General features: G+C 45.3%; 1 protein-coding gene across 1 annotated transcript in view; it reads left to right on the top strand.

Moving 5' to 3' along the window:
• The first annotated feature begins 502 nt into the window (after nucleotides 1-502).
• Nucleotides 503-23,404, top strand: part of plxnb2b (plexin b2b) — a 123,370-nt gene continuing 100,468 nt past the window's right edge. Inside the window, exon 1 of the mRNA XM_008276119.1 lies at nucleotides 503-993. The gene's annotated coding sequence lies outside the window, so the exon portion shown is untranslated. The remainder of the gene's footprint in view (nucleotides 994-23,404) is intronic.

Below are 23,404 nucleotides of genomic sequence, written 5' to 3'. Positions count from 1 at the left end.
TCGACCAAAAAGATTTCTTTCCCCCCTCTATACAAATGTCTCTAAAATATAGAAATTGCAATGTTCATATTTTAGAGGCATGTGTCGAGGAAAATAAAGTGTTACCTATGACTAGACAGAATTAGGCACATATGTATATATATTGTGGGAGGGGAACGCTAGTGATCCAAAAGCACCACTTTGGATTATTTTGCAACACTTCCATCTAAACATGATTGTGTTTTGCCTGGAGTGACCTGGAACCGCCCCCACAGACTGCTGCTGGATCCGGACCACACTTTGGGAAGCACAGCGCCGGGGCTGCCGCCACACCGCTCCCCACCGCCCGCGGAAATATCTCGGTGCGTCGGCGAACAAGACGACACAACTTGTTTCCCCCTTTTTTTTTTCTTTTCTTTCTCCTCCTCGCACTACTTCCCCGCTTGTTGCCTCCACCACCGGCAGCGTGCAGCGAGAGAGAGAGAGAGAGAGAGACAGAAGGAAGGAGGGGGGGGGGAAAGGCTGCTTCCTTTCGGTTCCCGGTCGCGTCGGTTCTCCTTCAGTGCGCGCTTCTTCCCTCCTTCCTCCTTCTCCTCCCTCCGACACACAAACCTCCGGCTCGTTCAGATGACAGCGGAGGTGCATCCCACAGGTGTGTAGCTGCCAAGTGAGCCGCGGCTTCTGGAGACACATGCACACCTGGAATTTATCATGTGACTCGTCACCTGGGCGTGGAGAAAGTCCCGGTCTTCTAACCAGAGACTCTTTTGTTGAGGAGTTGCCCGTGTCGCCTCTGATCGGGATCTGATACAACCAAGTAGCCCTGTTTTTCTACGGAATAGTGCCTTTCTGAAACCTGCCAACGGGACGCGTGAGGAAGAGTAAAATGTAAACTTGCTTACGGATTTTTTTTTTTCTTACTATCAATCCATCGTGGTGGGGAATTCTTCAGTGTTTGGACTGTTCGCGCTTGTGCAACTACTCTCTTCGCTCTTTTTTTTTTTCTCCTCCAAGGTGAGTTCCGGGAAAACTGGTGTATCCCATCAGAGCGGAGGGGGTTTGGGACGATTTGCTTCGTCGTTTAACCGTAGTTTCAATTTCAGAGCCTGGTAAATGTGAGCACCAAGTTTTGATAGGCTATTATACGCCCTATTGATACGGCACGGGTGCGTAAAGCGTACCCAGGAACGCTGTTACTTCCACTCGCACGGCACCGCTGCTCTTCACGTCTTACTGTTTCACTTATTGTTGCTGTCTGCTGTGTATGTCCTGACAAAAAAAATCCTGCAAACAAACATGCTCTGTTAACAGCCAGAACCACAGTGACATGAAAATACGTGGTGGATTTCTTAAAGATTTAAAATTACGCACTAAATTTCATATTTTGTGCATGATTTATGAAACATACTCCAGCCCTTCATAGTTGTACTGAGCACTGTCTGGCTGCAAACTTGTTCTGCTCCTTCTCAGACTCAACAGCTGATTGTTTTGTAAGAGGGAAAGGAAAAAAACACAGCCCTGAAGACATGCTCTTCACTAAACCATGCATTCTATCTCAGAGGCACTACAGCCACAGCATCTGCCCGGTTGCCTCATAAGGAGCAGTCTGTGCCTGAACACAGGCAATTTCAGTGAGAAATGGCCACATGAACTGTGTTCCTCACCTCTGGACACTAGGCTGTACATCAGCATCTGAGAGGACAGAAGTAGTAGTGAGCAATGCCTCCTGTTTGTTTTTCTTTTTTCACTCGCCTCCCTCAGTCTTGTGTCTCTCTTGTGGAGAACAAGGAGACAGAAGCACTATTCATGTCCCTGTTGAATCTCCTGTGCAGTTCTGTCAGTCTGTATCTCTCAGTCCCTGGCGCAGCCCTCAACACGCCACTGTACTGCCTTGTTTCCGCCCCTAAATCGTCCTTTTATTCACAGCCCTTGCCTTCTTCCAGCCCTTGCAGACGGATCTACTGTACGCAGGGTGCTCCATCTCCCAGGGATTATTCCCATTAAATAACATTATACAAACAGTCTCGTAGTGGGAATGGATTAGCGCATGGAGGGGGCACGTGGAAGCAGGAAAGGCGGCTGCTGGTGGTAGAAGTGCTTGTTGGAAGGGGGTTAGAGCAGGGGGTCAGCCTCCAGTCTCCTGACTGCACAGGGGATAGATGCCATCTGCTCACATGGACACACACAAGCAATTGAAAACCAAGCTGCTTCCTTGTCCTTTTTTTTTTTTTCCCACCATCTCTGTCTTCTTTCTCTCTCTCTTTCTTTCTCTCTCTCGCTGCCCCACAATGCTTCATTCAGTGTTTATCTCTTCTGCTCTGAATAAATAGAGACACCTTATCTGCGCAGAGGAGAGTGGTGATAAATGTTTTCTCCTGCTCCCTGCAAGGGTGAAGAAGACAAGCGTACCACACTTTTTCATCACAGATGCTCTTTTCAGGACAAGTGAAGAGGAGACATTTCTCATTCAGGTCATGTTAGTTTTCAGGCTTGTGCAAAACAATCCCAAAAGCCGAATGCAAGCTCATGCTCTGTAATATGAGCAAGGCAGAGAAAACAAGACACAAAGCAGGCATTTCCACGAGTCCGCCCCACCTCCTTCCCCTTTTAGCGTAATAGGCCGCGAGCTTTGGAAATAAAACTTTGCGATGAGATCCACTCGGTGTATTTTTGGATCCAGTGAAATAGCTTCTGACCGGCTGAGAAACGGAGGCGGTGAATTGCTGGACAGCGAGCACTCAGCTGTTAAGCTCCTACATGTTTTGGGTGAGCTAAAGTTCACCCTGCTCTTTTTTTTCTTTCTTTTTTTTTTACAGTTACAGTTTTGTCAGACAGTGGAAACCTGGTTGTGTCCTGGAAGTACGCGTCACATTTTCAAGAGTTTGGCTTTTTTTTTTTTTGAGGTCATATGAATTGAAAGGCATCTGCAGTCTCTTTTGTTTCCTTTGCGCTGGATTACTGACTTCTGTCATTTTCATTTTGAAAATAAAACCATAATCCTCATAAGCAACAAGCAATCCCATGCCTCCTGTCTGCAGCGCACAGGCAGAAACACACCACTAAACAAACTGATACATGGAAAGTATATGTGACATTGGTTCAATTCAAGTGGCTCATTTTAAATTACTAGTTAATCTCCTTTTTTTCCCTGTCCCTACAAAATACAGGATGTACAATAAATCATTATTATATTGCTTTATCTGTTAGACCTACTTTCACTCGACACAAAGTGTGCTGTTGGATGTTGTTTGACCGACAATCTCCCTCTTCACAATGGACTTTGCAAGCTCAGTGGTCATAAAATAGGTTTTCCACACATGAGAAAGATCCATATGCATCACCTCGTTCCTCTTGCTTATCTAAGGTACACATAGTTTTCGAAGGAGTGTGGGCAGATGCCTGACGGGTGTGTCGGCTTGGCATTAGGCAGCTAAAGAATCTGGGGAATAGAGATTTCCTTCAGATTGGAGATATGCTCGTCTTTTCATGTCTGGGGATTATCCTGTGATGAAGGGACGTCATGCTGAGGTGGATTTCTGATCTTATCTCTGCTGGGTTTTTTTTACAGTGGCCACCCTTGCCCTCGGATTCCTTGGCCCTGGCCTAAACTATCCCCTCAACAGTTTTCCTGTCTGTATCCCCACCCTGTTGCTCTGATGTGCTGCTGTTTGTTCTTCACACTGCCTCCCTTTCTGCTCGACACTTCTCCCCTTCTGACACGTACTTGAGATCAAAAATAACAAGCAGATGTTTAGCAGACCTACGAGGTGTGATCATGCTAATTCCCAGGCTATGAGATGGGCTCTGTGGTAGAAGATAACCAGCCCGGCACGTCTATGAACCCAACATCTCCAACCGAGCACCTCATACAGTTTTAAATTCACTGCGATCCAGGCTTTAATCTGGTCTGTCCGCAGGCTTCCCACCAAACACTTCAGCCCCAGACATTATGGTCAAGTGGAGCTCAGCAGGGTGTACTTTTACCTCTAAAACAACCTTGACACGTTCTCAACCCACACTGTCTTTCATCGCATGTCCACGACCAACCACACCATGCAGTCAACCTGTCTTGACATAATTTCTTCTGCACGCCGCTGCCAGCACATGCTGGTTTTCTTACCCCACTCCTGCCCACACTGCTTTTTCTTCTGTCCTCACCTCTACCTTTAACTATTGTGAATCTTCTTTCCTCTCTCAGTGCTTAGAGCATGAGTAAGAGGAACATGATGAATATTGTAAACATGCTCACACTCCTGAAAGAGCTAAATGATTCACATGAGGAGGGAGCTGCCTTAATTGCTTGGTTGAGAGGTTGTGGGCAGGATGCTCTGCATAAGAGCTGAGACATCCCAGTATCTTTAAAAAGAGAGAGAGAGCAGAGGAGGAGAGGGCTGATGTGCTATAGGGTTTACAGAGGTAGGCGGCTACTTGGAAAAAAGTTGGCCCAGAGGAAATCATGATCTCAATTGCTGTTCAAAGGACATTTTGGGAGCAACAGGTAGTATTTGCTGTCAGCAGCACTGAGGTTGCAAAAGTGACGATTGAAAGCCAGTGACAGAATACAGACATATGCCTCACCCACTTCCCCATGGCACCCGAACTGACTGCCTCAGACAGACACATAGTATTGCACAGGCTTTTGATGCTGCGTACTGGAGGCATGTCAACCAGCACACCTACTCAGGCCACTGGCAAAAGTTCACTCAGAGTCAGGCGTTTTGCCTGACACCACAGAAGAAGGTATCTGAAAGCTTATCAGAAATGATGAAAGTGAAGAGTCACCTTGATTCCTATCCTGGGAAATCTCTGTCAGATGCTTCCTTCTCAAGGTTTGTATTGGCAGGAGAAAAGAGAGCAGGAAGTTAATTTATTTTTTGCTTTGGTAATTGAGTCTGGCACGTATGGCTATCAAAATACTATCCATTTAAACACTTCAGAGGGAAGTCGGTCGTGCCTGCTTCAATCAGTGTAATGTGACAGCCGATGTTTGGTCCACCTCCCTTACTTTATGATGAAAAGACGACTCAGATCTCGCAGACTTTAACATATTGAAGATGAGTCGACGCTTCATTTCTGTGCAAATTGAGGGTGCCTGTGCAGGATTTGGCAGCTTGCTGATATATCTTTCTCAGAGAGCTTTGGGTTTGAAATGGACTTAGGCTTATAGTAACCACAGAATAATGGAAACTGTGTAGAGCCACTTATTCCACCTGTAATGCATTTTCACTGCACTTTTTGTTCTTGACTGAGAGTTGCTCCACGTCGAGTGCCATTTAATCCCAGCCAAGGCACCGGAGGGTGCAATTCATTTTTATCCATGTGAGTCATTTCACAGTTAATCCTCAAACTGACCAATTTACTCCCGCCAAGATCATTTTTAATTATCACCTCTGCTTTACAGCTAATATGACGACCAGCTGGTTTATGTTAATGTGGTAGTTGCTGTCAAGTATTGGCCTTTCTTTTTTCTTTTTTTAAATTTTTTGCATGTACACTGGGTGATTAATTATGAAGGACTGGACGTGAGCCTCAGCCAGAAATGGTGGGTGACAGATGCATGAAGGGTCAGTGCATTGGCAGCAGCTGGAGATGAAGGTCACACTAACCTGAGAGAGCTAAGGGGGGAGATAATGTGGCAAACTGAGGAAGACAGAGAGGGATGGTCGGTAGAAGTGTAACTTTGTTGAAGAGATGAATGAATCTAATGCATCTCAGAAATAACTCACTTTCAGAGTGTACATACAACCTTTACAAAGACATAGCAAGTGCTTTTAAAAAAATACTTATATGCTTTATTTTGTTCCCAACAGACAAGGTCTCTCGGTTAATAACTGCTTTTGCATGCAGCTGTTATCTATTTAGGCATTTATACATTTTTATTTATTCAGAACGGGGACATTTTAGATGATGGGCCAGAAATGTGTATGTGTGTAATTTTAAGTGTAATACAATTTTGAATGATATTAAAACAAAGCAGTACATCTGCAGCTCATTTTTGTTTAATTTATGGATTTTGTTTGTTTTTTTTAAAAGAAAAAAAAGCCGTATTGGTATTGTGTATTTCTCTGGAGTTGATCATTGGAGGGTCCTGAACACAGTTAATGAAGCTCAGATTTACATTTGAATAACTGCTCAAATTGGAAAACCGCAATATGAACTCTGCAGTCATGAGCTCTAAAATAGCAATAGCAATATTAGATCTTGAGAAACCATATGCTGTCCTTATTATCTCTGGCATCTGCTGAAACCTGCTGGCAGCTGGAAATGGACATGTGGGTGGCAGCGCTGCTGGAGGTTGGGTGTCTGTCCCTTGGTTGTCTGTTTCACTCAAATGTTGAGGTCTTGCATGTCTTTGCGGTGGATAGACGAGATGTTCCATATACCTGCGCTTGTTAGTGTGAAGCTCGAGGGCCTCCTTTAACACTCAATTGCTGTTGGTCATTATGTCGTTTTATATTGAAATCGAACGCTAAATAGATGAAATGAAAACGTGAAGCAGAGTGCACATGTAATTGACTTTAAAGCACAGCTCATTCAGCAGCACATTAGATAAATACGCAAAGTTTATATGCATCTATACATCTTCTGCGGTGCCCACATCTAAATTCACGAGCCTTATTATCAAGCTGGGATAATATAGTATATATGCAAGGTTATCTGCCTTCGTTACATTTCATAATGAAATGGTGTTACGAAAATGAAATCCTTTTTTGTCAGTATCATGTCCTTGTCTCTGTTAAATGAGGTGGGTATCGTGGCCTTTCAGTAGCCTATGATCCAAGAGGGACCCATTAAAATCTGTTCATACAGCGGTTGTTAAAGTTACTGAGAATCTAGTTAAATGCCACTGGCTCTGTTGCTTCTCTCATCTGTAAACTGACAGACCATTTTACTGTGGCAGCAGTCTGAGCAGCAGTAATAATACTGCCAAAGATACTGCCTTAACCTTAGAAGCTGACATTTTTCTAGTGACCACTGGGTGCTAAAATTTGTGGACGCTCATCTGAGGTGAGATTTGCTAAGGTAGCAATATTTATTTATTTATTTATTTTTTTAAGGCATGTCTCTTTCTGTAGTCTTTTGTTATTGATTGCTGTGATGAAATTAGCTGCCCAGTGTAGCAGCAGAATAATTCAGCAGGGGAAAAAGATGATACAAATACAAACAAATACAAATTTACATACGTGGCAAGTGTGGATGTGATCTTTGTCATGTTTTTGTTGCTCTCTTTTTGCAGCAGTGCACATTTCTAGGTCATAAGTGTGAGTCAGGTCTTTACCTTGTGAATGTGGTGAGCTAAAACCTGACGTGTAGGCGTGTACAGCACTCTGGTTTGGTGATGATATACAAGAACATTAGTTATGTCTAATCAGCCAACCATGACCCTTGGTGCTGGAACAGTGAGGAAGTACTCACTGGCCTTGTGTTTCTAACTTCCTGGTACCATCTCCATGGCTAAACCTACTTTCCACTTCTCTTTATCAGGCGAGTCTCTTATCTTTTCTCTTGTACTCTATAACTTTTTTTTCCCTTTTTTTTTTTTTTTTTTTTCCTCTCCCCCCAACTCAGTTCTTTGTCTTTTCTCGCTCAGTGTGTCTGTAGTCTACGTGGATATTAATCCTGGTGCTTCAAACATGCCTGGGGCTTGGAGCTGTCTTCTGAAATGCAGATCTGTGGAGGTGTCATCATAGCTCTATGTCTTGGGTGTCTGCAGTTGCCCCCCAGCTTCGCACTTCTATTCGTGCAGGGGTGATGACATGCATTATTCCTCCCTGACTCATCTGGGCAGCCTCAAAGCTTCCCAGTTTTGTTTCCCTTCTTAACTTTTTCAGCAAAAAAAAAAAAGGAAAAAAAACAGAAGTTGGTGGATAATTTATGCTGTTGTCTGCAAATCACGTAGATGTGGTATCTGCATCTTGCCGAACTCTCCGTATTCAGGTGGTCAGGCATGTGATAGTGACAGCTGACAACTTCTTCTATTTCTTGCACAGATTATTTTTATCCTGTGACACACTGTTTCCCAGTATTCCCCTTTTGACAGATCTGTGTTTACAGTTGCTCCACACAGGGTTTTGAGCCTCTAACTAAAGCAAATGATAGACCTAGGAGAAATGACATCAGAGTCGCAGCCACATGCCCTTGTAAGAATGCCTAAATATTTACAAGGCCTCATAACACATGCTCGCCTACCACTCAGCCTCTGATTCTTTTCAGCGTGAAAGTTTTGAAACACAGCCCTGTGGTCGCTTCCTTCTGCTGTAACTACATCTCTTCTACGTCCTGTCTGAGCCGATCCCACGTCACGTCCCTCAGTGGAGCTGGGCTCTTTAATTACAGTCATTAGCCGGAGTAGATCTGCTGCTGGGGTTACAGAACCTTATTACCAGGACCTCGTCTCTTTCCTCCCCACACAGTGAACGGCCTAATGCTGCTCTCTAGTGCGTTCTCTGAAAACAAGCCGCAGTTACACTGTTTACAGAAAACATTCTGCCAAATTGGATCCCCAAATCACACAAGTCTCACCAGGAGACATTTTCCCCCTCTACTCTCATCCTCTTTCAATTGGATATGGAGGAGAAGTGCGCAGCATTCCAATAGCAGATTGAGGCAAAGTGGGGTGTAAGAGGGCATGTGTGCTGTCGCTTGTTTACTTGTGGACCGCTGCCGACTGGTGGTGTGACCAGGCCGAAGTAGCCATTTATCCACCACTCCAGACCTCCATTAAGATCTCTCTGTAGTTGTCCCCGTTGTGATCAGCAGTACACTTCCACTGACATCCTTCTCCCTCAGCCAGTGGGATTTTTTTTTATTTTTTGTATGTAACCACATTCTGTTCTGTTTCAAATCCAGTCTCTGTTTTGTGCCTGCTGTCAGGATGTCATCATGCATTCCTCTGTGTCTGTTGTTTAATTAGTAATACAGAGTTTGCTGTCCTCTTTGGGTAATGGAAAAAAAAACGGCAGTCACGTCTTGGCCCCATTGGGCTCTTATGTGTCTCTCCACCTTCTGACATGAAAACAAAGCATTATCCCCCTTGAGCAGCGTGCTAAAACGACACATCTGTTCACAACATAAGATATAAACAAAACAAGTCCCAATCACTGAAAACCAGCACGATTATTAAATATGGTTTAATTCCGAGTGATGAACAGTCTGTTTTTTCGGGATGGGAAATCTGATTAAATTGGATTAAAATGACTTAGTGTTTCATCTCTGTCTGCAATGTTCTTTGTTAGACCTGACCGCACCTTTAAAATATTGATATTTGCGTTTTGTGTCGTCAGCGTGTGACCATAAAGGTGTGGCGGACTTTATCAGTGAGGCAACATTGGAAAAGCCTGCCATCATGACATGTCTAAAGTTCAGTCATACACCAGCACAACCTGCCTACAGACTTTTTTTTGATTGTGTTTTTAAGAACTAGGTTAATCCCTGGAAAAAGTAATCAAGTGCAAAAAAGAAAAAAATCATCCTGTCGCACTGTCCACTTCCTCATGCTGTGCACCATTGAGGAAGTGTTAAAAGGTTTCTGGGTTAAAGTAGGCTTTTAGGTGCCACAGTCTTGTGACAAATGCAGTCCCACCCCTGTCTAATGGCATGCCCTTCATGTCGGCTGGCATTGACGTTAATAACAGAACACAAGCTAAGCTAGACCCTGTACTTCAGTGCATTATTAGCAGCAGCAGACCACCCGTGGAGCTCAGACAAATAAAAATCCCATTTCCTCTTTTTCCATTGGTGGCATTAAGAGCTGAGGATTGTGCTGTTGCCTGAGTGCCAATGAAAAAGCCACTCAGTGTGTGAGCAGTTAAAGCCCTCTCAGCGCAGCAAGGGTGAGGCCTTCCTTCTGTATGCATCACCCCAGCCAGCTTGATCGATTCACTGTTTGCTCTGTCTTGTCTAAGTGCGAGCTCACACTGCCCACTCTGCCCACAGAAAATAATTCGGACTTTGACCAGGGCAGCCTGCTTCCCCTAGGCTTAGCAGACGCACGAGCACACACACAAACACACAAATGTATACATGTACAGTGAGTTCACACACAGTCTGTCTTTCAGCCTGAGGGAGCTGGGCAGCCGAGGCTCGGATCCATGAATTCCTCATAACACAATCTGTTGGCTGATCAATAATTCAATTCTATCTGTGAGCAAGCATGTCTGGATCCAATCTCACCTGCACCTCCCTTGGCCTTCCCTTAACAAGGTGGGTGTTGTGTCCTTGAGTTGGGCTCAGCTTATGTTTGCGTGGTTCTCCGTGTCCTTGTGTGTGCTGATTAGTTGGCTTTAGTTAGTTCTCAGGCGGTAGTTGTTGTAGTCCGTCGTTCCCATGCGCACGTGTGTGCACGCATGAGGGCCCTCGGCCACTGCGGAGCGCGGAGCGTTCATCATTATTTCCACCGTGTACATCTCCCGTGTCTTTGTGTCCATGGCTGCGTGCGAAAGCGTCCGTCTACAGTTGGCCAAGTTGACGTGTTTGTGTGCGTGTGTGTCTGAGCTTATGCATGATCTGTCTCTCCCTCCAGGCAGCTAGGCGAATCAAAGGCATGGATCTCATTAAAAGGTATAGAGCCTGTGGAGAGGTCAGCGGCTAAGTTCTCTGATTAGTCGGATGCGGCGGGCTGCCTGGGTGTTGTGTTTGGCGGCAGTGTGTTGGGTTGGGGACACACACACTCATCGACGTGCCTCTCATCCCTCTCCAGCCGCACACCTGGTGGGTGCTGTACCCAACTCTGTTCCTCCCCGCAGGCCTCAGCCTCATCCGACGGGGTCAAGGACAACACACAGGGGGCACGGATTTACCCCCAGCCTGGCCCGCTCTATCTCCCCCGCTTTCTAGTGGGTTGCCTATTTCCAGTTCTGTTTTTATCCCTCTTTGAGTGTTTTATCAAAGGCTGCATTCAGTTTCCATCCCAGTGACGGCCTCTCTCGCTGCATATCAAGCTGCACCAATAGCCCGACGAGCAGCTTTCTGGGTCGTTAGCAACTCGTTCCAGGGCCCGGACTCCTATCAAAGTCAGCGACCATGAACCGGGGCTGACTTTGAGCCAAGGGCAAAGTGTGTGTGTGGGTAACTGTGAGTTAGAGAGACAGGGCACATCTGAAGGTTGCCTGACTTTGGACAGTTTCTCCCTTTTCCCTCTGAATGGTCTTTCTCTTTACTCTCGCTGTCCCGTCCCCTGTGTGCCTCTCAGTTTAATGCCCTTCCAGATAAAACAACGCCAGTAAACTTCCTCTTTGTTTCTCTCTCTCTCTCCTCTCGCTGATAACCACGCTATCTAAAAGTAGGCCCTGGCAGCACTCCCTGTCCATTCACTCCCCCCACCGCTCCACCTCCCCTTCCTCTCTCCCGGTATAGTTGGGTGTATTGTATGTAATCAGTAGATGGGGGGGAAAGGGTGTGCTTTTTTTTTTTTTTCTTATTTTCCTTTTCTTTTCTGGGCCGCCAGAGGAGGTGGCGGGAGCGATTGTGGATGGAGGGGACTGGCGCGTATCTGCTGACTGTCACTTCCATTAAGTGTGCTGTCCTCAGCCGCCTCCCCTATATGCCCAGAACCGGCTCTCAGTAAGCCCCTTTTGTTCAGTGTCCAGCCTTTCTAATCCACCAACCCTTCAACTCTAAACTCTTCCTACATACGGCTTGGGATCAGTTCTGAGGTTGATTTTTTGTTGCTATACAGAGTTTATCAGAGTTGAGGGTTTATGTATATATAGGCGATGTCTCGATGTAATTTGTAAAGTTTTGCATCAATTTCCCCCGAGAGCGGAGTGAAATCAAATCACAATGCACACTCTGTGGTATAGCTTCCACCGCCTCTCCCTTCCCAGTCTCTGTCCCTCTCAGGCTCAATCAATTAATAAAGCTTGACATTTATTGGAGAAAGCAAATAAAAGTGCTCGGTTTGGGGATTGTCTCGTATGAAAACCTCCCCTTCCATTTTTCGTGTTTGTTTACATATCAATGGATGTCCTGATCCCTGGACAACAGTATGCTGCCAAAAATGAAGGCCTCAAAGGAATTCAGTTTAACGCTGTGCAAGTGCCTTTTCTAAAGGGCAGTGCTGCGCCTCTGGTTGTCGATGTCTGTTTAGCAGACTAATCAGTGCTTTAATTAACAAAAGTCAGTTCAGAATATCAATTATAGTTTTCCTTTATCTGGAGTCATGTCACACCAAGAAACAATTATGACTGATTGTGAGTTTCTATTGTCTCTTGCTGGCAATAATTAGTTACTTTTTACGTATAAATCACATTTTTTTTTCATAAATCACTTCCAGTCCTGCCCTCTACTCTCATTTGTGTTTGGTTTTTTTTTGTTTTATATACTAATGGGTGGTTTTAAGCTCCCCCTTCGCTGAAAGCACGAGTTTGTGAGAGTCAGTGAGTCTGTCCTGAGTGTGTTCTGTTTAAGGGAGAAGGCTGTGTGTTTTTATTCAGAGAGCCTTAGGGGCCCGCTAGCATTTTCTCTCAGTCTCATCCCAGTCCAGACACGCTCCGTGCTCTGGTATGACAAACATCTCTACGATGCTCGTTCAAACTACCGCTCTGTCTTGATGGAACACAATCACCTCCATGCATACATACTTTATTCAGTCACACTTCCATACATGATCACAGTCCAACTTTTTTTTTTTTCTTTCTTCCTTGCTTTCTGTTTGTCTTCCTCTCATTGTCAAACATCCTCACACAAACACATGCTCTCGACTGTCCCGTGAATCGGTGAATACCAGGCTCCCGGGTTCCTCTTTTTCCCTGGCTGGGATAATAATATGGTTGTGGCCCTCTCCGTGAAACAACAGATCTGCTTTACAACCGCACCTCTCTGTCTGTTTGTGTGGTGTGATGGAGTGTGTGTGTTCTCATCTGGAGGCATGCCATCAGCCCGCAGTCACACTGTCATCACCCATAGCTTCCCATAGCAGGCGATGAACAATGTTTGGTTTCACTTCATCTTCTTCTCTTTTCTGTTTTATCCCTTATTTCTTTCTTGTCTGATTGAAACAATCCTTATGTTTTCACTTCTTCCCCGTGTTTGGAAATAATTTGTCATGCTTGATTGTGTCTGAGACATGACTAGGGTATGGTTCTTTTCTGTTAGTGCAGAGTAGTTTGCATTTGCCGCTTGGCCCATCCAGAGTGGGTAAAGGGTGCAGTGGAACCAATTATAGCAATGGGTTTTGTGCGCAGTAAGCGTAGCATGGCTGTAGTGGGTGTGATGGGTTTTTAATGGGACTGAGCCACAGTCACAGATGTAAAGGCTTGTTGTTTTTGGTGATTGCAATGGTCAGTGTGTGATAGGTGGGCCAGCAGAGCACAGTCTACTTGAATCTGTGACGGATTGTTAAGATCAAGCAACACTCAAAAGCCAGATGGTTTCTCACCAGTATTTTTAAATCACTTGTTTGTTCCACTGATTTATAATTGAAATGAGAGTAGCATTGCCAACAATTTTTTATCCCCCCCGCAAAACCCAAAACAGAATGAAAGGCCTGTGCTTTTGGGGTTAAGTGCCTGTGCCTCCATCTGTTAGTAACACTGCTCATAAGCTTTGTTTGGTAGTTATATCCAAGCGCTAAGCAGCAAAAGAGGATCGAATAACCTGAGTTTTCATTGCTCACACATAACTGATGTGCTAATTGTGTGCTTATTCACAATGGGGGATCAAGGCAAAAACTCATCCTGAAGAAAGTATTCTTTGGATGTTATCTTGAGTAATGAAACTGTCCCTTCTTTCCTGTCTGCAGAGCCAATGTGTGATCCTGCATTTGGCTTGGGGCAGTATAGTAAATGATATGGCTGGGGCCATTAGCTAGATCTTTGTCTGTTCATACTGCTGGCTCTTCCTGATAGCTAAAGTGTTTTCTGCTTATTAACCATGCTGTCATGTTCTCTTTTGTAAGGATGCACATTAATCTAAATGCATGCAAGTACATTAAAATTCTTTCTAGCAGCCCACATTGAACCACAAGAGGCTTGATCAGCTAAGAAATGAATGAGAGAATGCCAGTTCACTAGTTTTTGCTTAGCTCAGTGTAGACTATCAAAGAAGTGATTTGTATTCGTGCTGCCTTACAGTCCCGTGCCCCGTTTGCAGTAGCCAATCTGGACAGGGGGGGTTGTTATCAGAAGGCCTGAATGAAACAGCTGCCTCGCACTCCTCACCACAGCTCTGTTCAAGTCCTTCTACGCCTTTTGAAAATGTCGTGTTCTGCCCGTTGTGTCAGACACACTGCTTGCTAATGGCTCCTGGCTCTGATCCAACCTTATCCCACATTCTGAACCTGGCTTTGGTTGCATCAGGCCCCTCACACAAGTAGGAGACTTACCTGGATCATGCCAGCCAGCAGCCCGCTTCTGCTGGGGAAACAGCTTTCCGCAGTGGTTTAGGCATTTGGAGGATAAGCCCTAACCCACGGAGTGCTCCGAGAGAGGATGGCTAGCCCCTGCCACTGCTAACATGCTAATATTTAGCAGCGAGAGGGGTTTCGGCAAAGCCCTGTGGGTAAGCCACACTGGATTTTTCACTTCACGAACTAGCCTAGTCACCCTGAAATGGCTTTTTTCCTACTGTTTTGACTGTGCCCTCTCTCTGCCCTTGACTCTGGGAGCTGCTATTGAAATCAAGCGCACGTACTGACTTGTCAGCTCCACGTAGCCACTAGCAGCTAGCCTAAGTGCATCACCCTTATCTGTGATGTCACTTGCTTCCTCCCCTGTCCATGCTTGTCTGAGCCAGGTCATAAGCCACCCCTCCCCCTCCCCGAACCTGTCTGTTTGGTTGTAATGCAGCCTAAGCCTTTTGTTGAGAAGGGCATTAGCCTATATTTGTGGGCATGGGCACTTTGTCAAACAGACTTGGGAATGGCTGCTCCAGATGGGTGATTAGTCACTACTGTGTGTGTGTGTGTGTGTGTGTGTGTGTCTTTGAGAGACTGCGAGAGAGCCACTGGTGTGTGTATGTGACCTGAGATGGGTTTGATTACGTGGGGATGAGGCCGACAGCCTAAATGAAGATAAAACACAGGTGCTCGCATTGTTTCATGTCAGGCGCTTCTGTACGTGTATGTGTGCACGAGTGTGTGACTCTGTGTGTTTATCATCTAATAGCTCCAGCCCACCCCATCACACCCCGCCACCCCCCCCTCCTCACCCGACACCCCAACACACACTCCCAATGCAATCTCATCTTTAGCTCTGACTCGGCTAGCTGGGCTTCCATCAGCAATTTGGAGTGCAGCTCTCATGCCTGTAGGCTGCTGTAATGATAGCTTTTGCAAAAAGAGGAAAAAAAAAAAGAGGAAAAAAAAAAGCCCAGCTGTTTGCTCACAAAGTATGAGAATGAAAAGTGGAGAGGAGGAAGAGGAGGAGGATGAAAGCGTCACCAGCCCCTCTATTGTACAGCTGCAGTCTCATACAACTCACGAAGCAGACCTAACAAAAGCAAGAACACGTGCACCATGAAAGATTAATTGGTTGCTGTTAGCTCTGACTCTCATCATCACCTGCAGCAGTGAAGGTGGGGAATACAGAAACGAAACGTGTTGCCTGGTGTTGGTGAGGATAATAAGGCACCAGGGGGAAAGGCGTTTTTCTCTCACTGGCCGCTGGCTGACAAAAAGTTTCCGAAGCCAAACACTCCGAAGTTAGAAACCAAAGCTGAGATGCTGTTGTTTTGTGTTCACCTGGTCTAGTTAACTTGGTGACGGCTCATCAGCCGGCACTGATTACACAGCGGACATGGTTAACAGCCCATTTAGAGCTGGTGTGTGTCTGTGTGAGTGCAAGCATGCACACAAGTAAGCACGTGCGTAACATTGTGAGTGTGTGGTACACCGCTGTCCAGACACATCTGCCTGGCTTTAATTAGTTTTGGCTGGCACGGGGACCAACCAGTCTCTCTGGTGTTTAATAACAGCCTAGACAGTGGGTATTTATCAAGGTCTGAATACAGCTGAAGGATCGTGCATTCATTCGACCAAAATCACTTTAAAGTGATTATGTTCTTTTTATTTTCTGAAAGTGGTTGCAAAGAAGTTCCTCGTTTTTTTTCCCTGCATGCTGGGTCATGTCGAGGCGCAAATTATCTCTGCTGCGAATATCTTGGCTCTCTTTCAGTCCTCTTTTTCATTTAGTTTCCCCTTTCCTCTCGTCTCACACTTCTTTTCTTGCCAGTCATTATATTAATATGTCATGTGTCTGACCCAAATTTCTAGGCCCTTGAGTTCTTCCAGGGTTCTTCCTCTGCTCTTTTTGATCAGAGCCGTCGTAGTGAAACGCGTCTCACACTCGGGCTGTGTTTCGTTGTCTCCTCAGTCAGAATCAGTAAGCGGTCCTCGGTGAGCAAACAGACCCTCTCGTCTGTCTTTCCCTTTCCTGACTGCAGTGGTTTCTAATGAGGGCAGGAGATTTTCGCTGATGAACCGATATGAGCTGACAGACACCCTCCCCTCCTTTAACCTGCCTTCTACCTCTTCTTCCCCTCCATCCCTTCACATCTGTGAATGTTACCTGACGAGACTCATTTGTCAGCCCCCTCCCTGTTCCCCTCTTTCTGTCGACTTGCCCCAGCCACCTGATCCCTCCCTCCTGTTGTTCCGCCAGTGCCAACAGCGCTGAAGAGACTGCTGTGTGTGTGTGTGTGTGTGTGTGTGTGTGTAGGTGTGTGTGTGTTTGAGTGGGCGGGGGAGTCTAAGGGGACAGAAACTAAACTGAGCAGAGCTGAGGTGCACACAGGTGCAGCTCCTCTCGCTGCCCGAGGGATAGCTGTCAAAGTCTCTTCACTTTGGCCGTCTTTCTTCATGTCATCCCCACTGTGGTCTTTGCATGTCTCACTCTAGTCTTACTCAGGTCTAGCGAAGCACTCTTTCAGGACAGGGTGGTCCCACGGGTCGCAGTACCCGCAGGGAAACATCCCTGCAGCTGCTTCTCCAGCTGCTGCTCTTCATCATTCTTCAACTTATGTGCTTTGGTATTGTATGTATATTGTTTTTGTTATTATCTCTGACTTTCTACAAGGACAAGTTTCCCATAAGGGGTAATAAAGATTTCTACTACTACTGTAATATATTGCATGCCAGAAGGGCCTAAGAAATATGGTGAGGAATTCAAAAGCAGTAGGAGCAACAGCTAACGTTGCCCCCGAGCTCCTCTTGCAAGTTGAGTGAATGCAAATGGACTTTTTTAAATAAAGCAGAGTTTCCCAGCTGTAATAGTCTGCATTCCTAGCACAATGCTGCGTAGCCCCATATCGCCTCATTCAATTCCACAGCAGCTTCCTTTTTGGGTGGGATTGACTGTCTGATTCCTTCCTGTGTCAGCTCACTGGGGGAAATTGCTTTGATTTTGGGGCAGACTTGACCAGATTAAATAGAGCCGGTCCAGGCCGCGTGGACGGGTGGCTCCCAGCCATCTACTCATTTGTGTTTCTCATTGTCGCCTGCAGCTCCTCTCCATTTTTGTTCTCTCCCCTTCCCTTTGTTTGCCTCACGCTTCTGCTCAGTATCTGGCCAACGATTGATAAGACCCAATCCCTGACAATGCTTGGCACGCAGCACAGGATCGGTGGCAGTGGCGCTCATGCATTGTGGCGAGTGTGTGTCTGTTCGGGCTTTAGGAAGGAGATGGGATGCGGCTCACGTCATTGTTTATCTACCTTTCCACTTCCAGATGGCGCTCAGCAGAAAGAATGTGCTTCTTGACACACACGCTCTCTCTTTCCTGACTCCATCCCTTCCCTCATCTCTCCTGTGGCTCAGTCCGGTGTATGGACTTGGTTTCAGGTCCAGAACGCGCAGCTTGAGGTGAGGAGAAAAGGTGGTGAGAGAGCCAAAAAGGCAGACTGGGACTTGAGAGGGAGCCACAGAAAGTCAGGTGGTAGTCTCTGAGTGTGTGTCGAGACTTAGCGTGAGAACATATGTGCTCGGGATTGTACCTCTGAGATGGCAGCACTTGATGAGTATTTGTGAATCTGAATCACAATGCAAAGGAGTGCTGGTGTGACAACACATTTGAAATACTTGACACATTTTTTTTTTTTTTTTCCATATTTTTTCACGAGGTCATTGAATCATAAAAATCTTGTCTCAGTCAACAATTGAGTCGGCCGGCCCCAGTCCTCTTGGTCGTCTGGATTGATGGACGGTCAATTCCAGCAGCGGGAGATAATCACAGCATGTCAGCCTCCACCGATCCAAACTCTTATCTGTGTCTGCCCACTGCCAGCACGCCACAAATGACCACAGGGACACGCATTTCTTTTTATTGTTCCAAAGCCCCAAGGGAGAGAATGGGTTTGTGCGTGCTGAACTTAGCTTTCGCAGACTTGTGTGACTGCATCCTCCGCTGGATGAACACGTTCACCTGGAGTGCACCTTCACCACAGGGGTACTTCAACAAAACTCACCTCCCTGTTTTGGAAAGCGAATGCACTTATGATAAGGCAGCACTTTCAAATGTTTTTTTCCCACTTTTGGCTGCTGCCTTTTTAGATGATTTATGCACTGTCTGAAGTGTCTGGCGATAAGCCTTTACCGTCCGAGCTCTCACTCAGAAAATCTTTCACTGTACCATGTCAATAGTATCAGGTCGGATACTGTCATTGTCCCATGGCACTATAAGGTGTTTTTTAAAAAATCTTTTACTTCAAAGTACTCCTGCCTTTACCATCAAGTATGATCAAATAAGATTATCTCTCCTGGGTGTTTATTGCAACAATGGACTTGGACAAAAGTCCTGTTTCTCACATCCGCTCTGCTGCCCAAAGGTCTTTTGAGGGGTTATTTTTCCCCGAGTGAGCTGTGCTAATTGTGGCCTAATGGCAAGCTGTTATAGCTTAGAGTGGTAAAAAGCAGTCGGTTGGTGAGGCTTGCTGCCTTTCCTGTGCGGCCTGATTACGCTGTCTAGTTAATGCACCCTCCTCAGATACAAATGGAGGGTGGTTATTGCATCAGGAGAGACAGTCAGCCTGTCAAAATCGCCCTCTCTAACAGACAAGAGAGAGAGATAAAGAGAGATGGAAAAGAGTGAGAGAGAATATATTCTGGAGAGCCAATTTCACTGAGGGGATAGAAGCGTGGTAGTGCAATTATGAAATATAGCTTTCTGTTTCAATAATGACCTTTTCTCCACAGGCTATATATAGGCCAGTGTAAATGATTTAGAGAATGGTCCATAGTGTCCTATAGATGATGACCTATGGATTCCGATGAAGACCACAGGCAGTTCCCAGTGAAAGATTGTGTCTTGCTGGCACTATGTTGAGCAAGGATGGTGGAGATGACAGCTGGGGACACTCGAAAGCAGTTTAAAGTCTACCTTCACACTGCATGCCTTAGTGCTCAGTTTAGATTTATTGCTCACACCACTTTTTCTTTTATTTATTTTGCTCATTTGACTGTTTACATTTTTTTTTTTAAAATGTGCCCAATATCATATTCAGTGTGAACTGGCTGCAGTCCGAAACTGATCTGCATTTCCAAAAGAACAACGAGGCAGCAAGTAAGCACGTTTATTTATATAGCATTTCATCATACACAGAGGTTATTCAAAGTGCTTTACAGGCAAATGTAGAAGAAATGAAATAAAGAAAAACATGTCTGTAGAATTAAATTATAAAATAATTCAGTCAATAAATTGATTAAAAATCAATGTATTTATAAATTAATGTATTAATTTAAATGAATGCGGTACAGACAAGTTGGATAAAGTGCACACAGATTCATAGAATAATTGAATAATTAAAACTGATTGGAACGACATAAAAAGACAAGATGAGACATATAAAGGCGTGTCAGCGATAAAGTATACAGTAAAATAGGAAATAAAATTAAGTGAGTAAAAGTGCAGACAAGTTGAAAAAAAAAACAGTGAAAAGCAGAATAACAAAAACGTCACATGTAGCATGCTGTTAAATAAAAAGTAAACACGGTGGCTCCTAAAGTCAACGTTTCATTTATGAGACGATGTGCAGTGGAAGCCAGCAAATCTGTGAGCAGACGATGATGAAAATGTAGATGAGAGGCAAATTTTTAATTATGGCACTGGATACTTGCCATACTCTTGCGTGCCTCTCGCACAAAAATGCCTAATTCAGGTGACCCCCTCCTCCTGACAAAAGGACGTAGCAGTTGGGTCATGGAGGCTGGCAGGAGGAGCAGGTTACTGTATGTTGTCAAACCTGTTTTTGCAAAGTCTGACATTCCTTCGATTCACCAATAGACTCTCAGCGGTGCATAATTATGATGAATATTGATCTAGAAGGATGTGAAAGTTACATCAATTCCGTTATGACTATTCAGGCTGAGGCTGTATTGCAAAAACTCAGACCAGTACCAGATTTTGGACCACATATGGACAAACTGAAATAATCAGATTACATGTGATTTGTGGTGTTCACACTGTTTGGAAAAAAGAAAGGGGAAAAAAAAAGAAAAGACCTTAGTCACATATGAGCAAAAAATAAAAAATCAGATTTGGGTCACTTTTGCTCTCAGTCTGAACATAGCCTTAGGCGCTAGAGCATGCCTTCTCCAAAGTTGCTGCCCCTGTGCTTCTGTCACTTTCAGTTTCCTATACTTGGTATGTATGTGTGGGAGTGCACGCCTACTGTATGTGGAATTCCACAGAAGGAAACAGGGCACACTTGTGTAGGTTGTTTTCTTTTGCCGTAATTAATCACCAGAGGATCACATGATTGTTTCAGCCCAAGACTCATTTTCATAAAAAAAATCTCCCTCAGCACAACTTTTGCTGCAAGTCACACATGAAAGCCCACCGAAACATGGCCTCAGCACTGCTGCCAGTTGTGCAAAACACCCACACTGGCTGCAGCGCTGCTTACTATGCATCTGTCTGGATAGATACTCAGAGGTGGTACAAACCAGCTGCTCTCGCAGCAGTTGAGCCAATGCTGGGGGATAAAAAATGGGGTCACGAACTGAAGAACTCTTCTCTGTCCTGCTAATATAAGAAACAGACTCTGGTGGAATGCCAAGCTGCTATAAACCAGAAAACATGTTTGACTTAAAAGCATACACAGGCACCTGAAATATTTATGCTTAACCACTTAACAGCAGCTATTGCAGATGCACCATATGATTTAACATGTTTACATGCTAATAAGCACATGTCTGTGCTAGGAGTCAGTCTTGAAGTCTGTTTAATATTCTGCACAAGTACCGTCCCATACAGGCTTCCTCTGATTTTATGTAAAACATGGTTTATCTCACTTTGCCTCTTGCATTTACACAAACATAAACTCTGGAACTGAACTGTATCTCAAAAAATCCATACTGGAGCTACAACAGATAATTCAGCTTTTGATCATTTTTGCAATCAATCAATTTTTTGCTTACATAATTTATTGCTGAAGTGTCTGGCGATCAGACTTTTCCATTGGAATCCTTACAAGGACGCCTCTGTAGACCATATAATTGACTGTGTCTATCAAATTTAAACTCATCACATAACTCTCGGATTGATGTAAATATATATCATGATACATTGCCAGAATTTCCGTGCTTGAAATGTGTTTTTTTTTTTTTTTTTTTTAAATATCGAAGTCCACATTTTCTTTTTCGTATTGGCTTACTTGTAATATGTCTACCCTGATTCTTTACAGTTAGTTTGGACACACACATACCCACACACACTACCAAACCCAGCAGTTGGTGAGGGGAAGCCCCCCTGTGGTGCCAGTGTAGAGCCATGCCCGACTCCACACTCTTATTATCATGATTGCCTGCAAAAGGTGGCGGGACGCTGAGTGCATTCACTCTGCCAGACAGCTTCATAAAGCGGCGATGGTTCCCAGTGGGGCCCTCATCAGCGACAGAGAGCAGCGGAGCGCCTCTGGACTTTGCTCTCTGAAGTGACAATAGTTCTCCTGCCGATAGAGGGAGAAAAGAGAGGAGGCAGGGTAGAAAAACAAGATGGCCGCCGAGCAATTGCATCTGTTGAATGCCACGCGGGGAGGTCATCCAAGAAGTAATGAGGTGAAACGCCGCAGTGGAGCAGTAACTGTCAATCAGATTGGACATTGTTGGGTTATAATGAGTGCCTGTTGTGAGTAAGCACCTACATAACTAGGCAGCTCGGTTGAATGTAGACCACCTTTAGCCTCCTCCAACATCTGCCTCTCTCGCAGTAATCTCCTTCATCCCTCATTTTTTTTCCTCCTCATTGAGAACTAGGCAAGTAAAGCTACCCATGGACCATTTCCCGAGCATAATCCAACATCTGTCTTGCTCACGTCTCTTGCGTTGGCATTAAAACATTCATTCCCTCCCCCCCATCTTCTCTCCATCTTCCACCCCCTCCGGTAGCCGTCACAGCCGCTGAACGATTTCCTCTCACTGGGAGGCTCCTCCGAGTCACTGTGGCAGTGTCAAACGAGGCTCCTATTTAAGCTCATTAAATGTTTCCAAGAGAATAGGAAATCAATGGTGCATACCGTTGCGCGAGAACTTTTCTCTTAATTTAATTTCCCCTCCCCCTTATCTGTTTGCACATCTCTCTCTTTCTTTTTCTCCCATCATTCATGCTTGTTCCTACCCGGCTTGTCGTTCTCCTTTAAGCGGTGGAGGTGGAGGTAGAGGTGGGGTGGGGGTGGGGGGGGCAGAAACGGTTGCCTTCAGAAACTATTTCAGACTCGTATTTGTGACAGGCACCATGGTGCGAGGCTGTCCAGACTTTTCAGCGTTGTTTAGCACTCACCACACGGAGCACAATCGACTTGAAAGTTTTGCGCACACTGACCTCGGCCCTGGAGTTTTAGCTTTTGTTTCAGGCCAGGCTGTTAAGGGAACAGGTTTCGACCAGAACAGAATGTTGCAGTAAAAACGTGGGGGAGTATAACATGGTGATGTTTTGGATTGAAATGACCCCAGCTTAGAAATACTCCCACCTCCTGTTTGCTTCCTTCTCATCTTGACTTTTAACTCACCACCTCCTATTTTGTCCCTCTCTGCCTCGTGCTGATCTGGATTTTTCCTTCGATTAAGGCTATTGAGTGTGTGTGTGTGTGTGTGCATGCTTGTGTGTCCTTGTGAGTACATGTCTGGCAGGGCTTTGTGCTGTTTGAAACTATGCCTGGGGGCTGGGCCCACACCTTCTCTGGAGCTCCTGTAATTGCTCTTTGGGGGCCTTGTCTCTGGCTCTGAGCCCGTCTCCATCACTCTCACTCTGTCTTTCTCCCGCACTCTTTGGCCTCCTCCCTTCTATTTTTTTTTTTGCCCTCACTCCCTCTCTTTCCTCCCTGCATGGCTCATTATGGCTGATCCCCACCTGCCCAATCTGGGACTTCTCCTCACACACACATACATACGAAGCCACTCAGCAGTTTTCAGAGCTGCCTGTCACTTGGATGGTTTGTGTGCTATCTGCTATAAAACAGCTTTGCTAATGCTGTTTGGCCAAGAAATGGAAACAAT

Source organism: Stegastes partitus, unplaced genomic scaffold (assembly GCF_000690725.1).
Source record: "Stegastes partitus isolate 25-593 unplaced genomic scaffold, Stegastes_partitus-1.0.2 Scaffold65, whole genome shotgun sequence".
Classification (NCBI taxonomy): Eukaryota; Metazoa; Chordata; class Actinopteri; family Pomacentridae; genus Stegastes; species Stegastes partitus.
This window is presented reverse-complemented; position numbering and strand designations above follow the sequence as displayed.